Genomic DNA, 6,660 nt, shown 5'->3' with positions numbered 1-6,660 from the left:
TTTAGTATTTCCTCGGTATTTAAGGACCTTAACTTTAGGGTTAGGTCATTATCTTCATCCTCCACTCTCCTATCTCGAAAACCCTAGCGCATTTGAGTTTTCTTGATGTGTTCTTGGTGTTTTTTAAGGTTGAAGCCTTGGATTAAATCTTAGGATGAATAAGAGGGTGTACTTGCTAGTTGGAAAAGTGTATCTACTTTAAATCTTGCATTCCCTGCATCTTGTGGAGCTTAGAAAGGTATAATGCTTCCATATTTATCATTCCATTCTATTGTATCATACCTTGAAGTCCTTTGAAGTAATGTTCTAGGAGTTTTATACAACTCCAGAACCTTAGGCTAGTTGGGTGACTATATTTTGGCCTTATTTGATGGAAAAAATGTTAAGTATTGATACTCTTTATTCCATGAACAATTTTTGGTCATATTGATGACTTAATGGACTTAGGGTTTAAGATCTTGCCTTGAGGTGGGATCCTAATAGATAAAGTTGGAAACTTTATCCATTAAGTTATTAGGAAGAACTAGATCTAAAGTTTAGGGATTTGATCTGTAAGGATTAAGCTCTTCAAGAAAAATAGGAGATTTACTAGCAACCACAATGTGGCCAACGAGGGCTAATGACATGGTATGGTTTAGATTCATGATAGTATTTTCCTAACACCCCACCCCCATGACATATCCAAAGAGGGTCCATGACTTGGTGGTGTCTTGCATGTCGACTGTTTTGACTTGACATGACCATGACATGGCCAAGAGGTCTCCACGTTGTGGTGGCCGTTGACTAGGTTGATTGTTGACTTTTTTAACCGTTGAATTTTGACCATTTTGATCTTGGGTCAAATTGGAGGGTTTGGGATGTGGATTAAGGAATTATCATTATTTTGTGTTAGTCGGTTTGTGAGATTGATTAGTGTAAGGAGTGAGAGTGTTTTTATGCGTTTCCGATTCTACGCTTCAAATGAGTATTCTCACTATGCCACGTATGACAGTGTATATCCTTTGCATCATACGATAGATGTACTGTTAGGGTATGGGCATGCTAGTTGGCTAGAGTAACTCCTTGTTATGCATGTGAAGTTTAGGACACTTAGGGGGTGTTTGGATAGGAAAAAAAGAGGTGCTTATTGCTTATTCCCACAATAAGTTAATGTAAGTGTTTGGATAAAATCCTGCTTATTAGGCTAAATAAGCTAATTTTAATAAGCATCCCTCCCCATGCTTATTGCTTATTGCTTATTCCCACCACAAATAAGCTATAAGCAATAAGCTAAAAATCTAATCCAAACACCCCCTTAGTGTCCTGGTATGCTAGCTTGGTATGATCTTGCCTATGAATTGTATGATATTGTTTGGTTTCAAACGTGTAGGACATTTAGTTTCATAGTATGCTAGAATGGTAGGGTTTTGCTTATGGACTATATAATATCGTTAGGTTTCATGGTTGGTTAGGTCAATGCCTATAATGGTTTTAGGTGGTTAAGTTGGATAGCCTAAGAACTCATGGTATAAAGCCTGATTTCATGGTTCTTGTATGATTTATTGCTTTCGAGTGGACCACCGGTTCAACAATATGTATTTAAATTTAAAAACTCTTTATTGGTGGCCGAACATGAAGGCTGAAATTGCAACCTACGTAAGTTAATGCCTAAGATGTTCCAAGGTCAAGGAAGAAGATCAATGGCCCTCAGTATTATTACAACAACCAGAAATACCCAAGTCAAAGTGGGAGAAAATCCTAATAGATTTTGTGACCAAATTTCCTAAGACTACTAGTGGTTATGACGTTATATGGGTATTCGTCGATAGATTAACCAAGTCTGTCCACTTCCTACCAATAAAAGAGACATATAAAATGGAAAAGCTGACCAGGGCGCACCTTAGAGATATTGTCAGGTTACATGTGTTGGATTAGTGTCTAAGTCCATAACTATTTTGGTATGTACTTGACCCGATTTTGCATGGTCCTTTTGGGTTGCCTTCACCAAAGCAACTTGATAGGATGATTTATGGAGAAAGAAGATTAATTATGATTTATTAATATATTATATGAATAATATATTAAAAGAGAAATCATATTATTTAATTAATATTAGTCAATAATTAATTAAGAATTAATTTTGTGGCTAAAAGAGATTAACTAAACTTAGGGGACTGGATTTGTAATTATAAGATAATTGCAATTGGGCTATGGATTACCTAATAATATATAGGTTGGACGAATTCTATGGGGAAGCCCATTAGAAATCATCCAAGGGATATGTTAAAGGAATCCATGGCTTGCTTAGGGCCTAAACAGTCAAATTAGGGTTTCCTTGTTTGATAACCCTAATAGGCTCACTATTTAAGGACCCCTAGAGCACCAAAAACGGGGAAAAGAGTTTCCTTACGGTTTCTAGACATTTTTTGGTGCTTCTCCTCCTTTCCTAAGTCATCCTCTTGCTCTTGGTGTTTGTGAGCCATAAGAGGTACTACACTTGTGGTACTTGCTTTCAAAGCTTAGGAGATTCAAGGAACTAGTTGTTATTAGTATATAAGAACAAAAGGTATGTATTCTATTCTTCTATGTGGATTTCGAAAAATAGTACTAGCATGGCCGTTTAATGGGTTTCCACTCTCAACCACTGCTTCCTTGATTGGTGGAGGGTCGTTAGCCGAACAGGTAGGATAGGGCAAACCCTCTCCTCAGTAAAAGGATAATGAATAATAAAGTAACTATGTAACGACCTGTCTCTAGTATGTTGTGTCCATGTTATTAATTAAGAAGTTTTCAAGAGGGACTCGGTAAGTCTATAGCCCGACTCGTCGAGTAGAGACGGGATTTCGTGCATGTGTAGGTTGGCGACTCGATGAGTTCATATTCGGGACTCAGCGAGTCCGCCTGCCAAGAAGAAACCCTAAATCCCCAGGTTTGCTCACTATTTAAGCAATGTTATGTGCCCCAACTCGCCTCCTTCACCCTCAGAGAGAGCTTGTGAGAAACCCTAAACCATTCCTTGTATGATTAAAGTGTTTTGTGTGGATTCTTGAACGATTGAAGAAGAAGAAGAAAGGACAAAAAAGAGGAACTATAGAGCAAAGATCCAAGGCCAAAGTCAGAGTTCATTCAGGTGTGTCTCAAAATTATTTTGTTTTATGCTTAAAGCCTCCATTAGAACACCTCTAAGGCTAGTTTAATGTATTTTCCAAGCTTTTTAGTTGTATGGATGCCTTGTTGGATCGAGATATTCCTAGTTCTGTTCATTTAGGAGCTTTAGAGCCCTGATCTATTACCTTTTTCGTGTTGCCTTACATGAGAACCCTAGATCTAGCTTTTATTATGCCTTTTGAGCCTTTTAATCTTCATGGATGCTTATGGGCACGTAAAGATAGAATCTTTACATGTTAATCGTGCATAAGAAGCCCAAATCTACAAGTTATATGCGTTGGATTCAAGCAGAATAGAGTTTTTAGTAACTGCATGCATGCGACTCGACGAGTCGTTCTTCGGACTCGGCGAGTCGAGCCACGAGTCCCCGATTCTTCCCCTTTTGAGTGATTCCGAGTGGGGACCAGTGAGTAGTAGAATGGACTCAGTGAGGTGGAGGTCAGACTTAGTAATGGAGGGACTCGACGAGTTGTTCATACAACTCGGCGAGTCTAAGGCAATCTTCATAGATTCAAGAACAACTCGTCGAGTTGTTCATACAACTCGGCGAGTCGGATGCAGATAGCCTAAGTTCTAGAATCGAAAGGGAACTCATCGAGTTGATGCCATACTCGACGAGTAGCAGCGAACAGGGTTGAGAAGTGAGAGTAGGGAGTCGGCGAGTTGGCGGCCCAACTCGGCGAGTCAGGTCAATTGTAAGTTGACTTTGACCGGGAGAGTTGACTTTAGCCAGAGGTAAAAGAGTCATTTTACCCCAATGTAGTTATTAGTATTTGATTGAGTGTGTTTGTGGAATTGTAGCTGGAGAGATACCGGAGGAGCACCAGATAGCTTCCAGATCCATACACTCAGCAACCAGTTTACGAGGTGAGTTTCCTTCCAGTAGGAACGGGTCTAAGGCCACAATGCCGACTCGTTTAGCTAGCAGTAGTTTCCGGACGTCGGTCCGATGCAGTAGTTAGTATGTTTGACACCTTCGTGGCTCAGACAGGTTTGCGTGTTATGTGTTCCGGGTTATGGCCCAAAGCAGTATGCAATATGTGTTGTTGTTTTAGTTTATATGTTTATGCTATGCTATGTTCAGTAGTTCCAGACTTTTGTCCGATGCAGTCAGTTCCGGACTTCGGTCTGATGCAGTTAGTTCCGGATTTCGGTCCGATGCAGGAGGCAAGGCCTCAGTAGTTCCGGACTTCGGTCCGATGCAGAGGGCAAGGCCCTGGTTAGTTTCGGACTTCGGTCCGATGCAGTTTCCGAACTTCGGTCCGATGCAGTGGGCAAGGCCCAGTAGTTGTTTTATATTTGTATGGTATTCGGTAATTTGGGGGAGCTCACTAAGCTTCGTGCTTACAGTTTCAGTTTTGGTTTCAGGTATTTCCGCAAGCAAAGGGAAGAGGTCGGGTTGATGGCATCGCACACACCACAACTTTAGTTTTTGTCCTGGGAGATTGTTTTGATACTTAGTTTGATTTCATACAATTGTATCACGACATTTGATTATGGTTTGAGATATTTGACGTATGGATTTATGATATGACGTTCAGCATATGATTTTATTATATATATATATATATATATATATATATATATATAATTGAGTTGTATTTTTGGGATGTTACAAGTTGGTATCAGAGCCTTGGTTTGTGGGATTCGGATACACTTCCGGGTGTATCTGAACTCAAACAAAGGGAAAGATAAAAAGATTATATATATATATATATATATATATATATATATATATATATATATATATATATATATATTTTCGGAAGAGATTTTGAAAATAACTTAGAAAGAAAAGAATTTTTAAACGAGATAAGGGTGTGGTGCATGCGATCAGCCGAGCTCAAGTAAGTACTCCCAAATTACCCATACAAGTTATGTTATGATTGACAGTTTTATTTTCAGTAGAACAACATGCTAGAATAGGACTAAGGATCTAGGAGGATGCCTTATGTGCCTGCCATATGTGTTTCAGCTTTACAAGATTTGCATGCTAATATTGTGTAGACAATAGTAGGATAGCCTGTTTAGGTTATGCCTGATAGTATGATCTTAGCATTGTATGCTAGTACAGTTCCTCGTTATGAGAATAGATTTGCTTGAGTAGTTTCCTGTGTCCGAATGCTGCTTACTTTGTGTTTTGTAGAACTCTTGGTGATGGGAGTTAGCCGTTTGATGAATACGTCACGTCACTTGTGATCAGAGTTGAATAATCTCAGAGTGTTGGATTTGGCCCTATTGCGCAGCTCTTGTTTGAGTCTAGCCGTTGTAGGGACGAGTCTTTTACTCGAAGGATTATCTGATCCTCATCACATGTGATGGTATTCAGGTGATGGCTAATTAGCATTACAAGGAGGACTTCAACAATTGAGGACTGGTTTGAGTGGAGTCAGAGATTTCTCTAGGGTAAGCCTAGCATGAGAGTCGCAGAGATCAGTAGTAGTAGAAGTGACTTGGTGGAGTCAAGGCAGTTCTTGAGGAAAGTACGGATAGATGTGGAAGGTAGTATGGGCCCGTACAACTGAAAGCAGAGGATCCGTACTCGAATCAAGGAAGGCTGAGACAACACCAGGAAGCTAGTATTGGTATCAATGATCCCTCGAGATATACCAGTGTTCCTGACATTTATTATTTTGTGTTTCAGTATGGTGGAATTACGCCCTAAACCAGCAGTCGGCAGTTCAGGTGCCGGAGGGGGATCAGGATCAGGCCAGGAGGCCGGGTAGTTGGATGAGCAGACCAGGGAGTTTTTCTCTTCAGAGATTACTCGCACCATACTTGAGCAGACTCCTTTGATCTTCGGTTCGATCAAGGAGGGTATCTTAGAGATGATGGACGAGAGGCTGAGTATTTTCCGTGCTGAGGTAGCGGCCATGATGGGGTCGCACACGCTTACGTTCAGGGACTTCAGGGCATGTGGAGCTCCAAATTAGCACGGGGCGCGGGAACCCATAGCGAGTACTAGATGGTTGGCGGATGTGGACAACGCTTTCCGCACGAGCAGGTATCCCGAGGGGGACAAGGTTAGATTGGCGTCTTGTCTTCTGAAGGACAGGGCACGGGATTGGTGGGAAGAGGTTGGACATACCATTGGAGATGATGCAACGCTAGATGCCATGACCTGGGCTAATTTCTCTACCAGGTTCAGGGAAAAGTTTGCACCGGTTATTGAGGTGCAACAGTTAGCCAGAGAGTTTCAGGACCTCACCCAGACTACAGAGACCGTGGCGGAGATCACCGCCAAATTCAGGGAGAGGGCTCTTCTCGTTCCTCAGTATACAGCCGATGAGGAAAAGAAGAAGGCCCGTTATCATGAGTTGTTGCGGAGCGGTATCCTCCAGTTTGTGAGCCGGTCCATCTGTAAAACGCTGGATGACATGATTGCTAGGGCTCGGGAGAGGGAGATTGACCTTGAGATGGAGAAGAAGAGGAAACCGGAGGCGGTTTCAGGTACAGGTAGTTCGGGCAAAAAGCCCAAGGTTTCAGATCACAGATCCAGGAGTCAGCAGAGCC

Source organism: Lactuca saligna, chromosome 5 (genome assembly GCF_052625555.1).
Source record: "Lactuca saligna cultivar CGN05327 chromosome 5, ASM5262555v1, whole genome shotgun sequence".
Lineage (NCBI taxonomy): Eukaryota > Viridiplantae > Streptophyta > Magnoliopsida > Asterales > Asteraceae > Lactuca > Lactuca saligna.
This window is presented reverse-complemented; position numbering follows the sequence as displayed.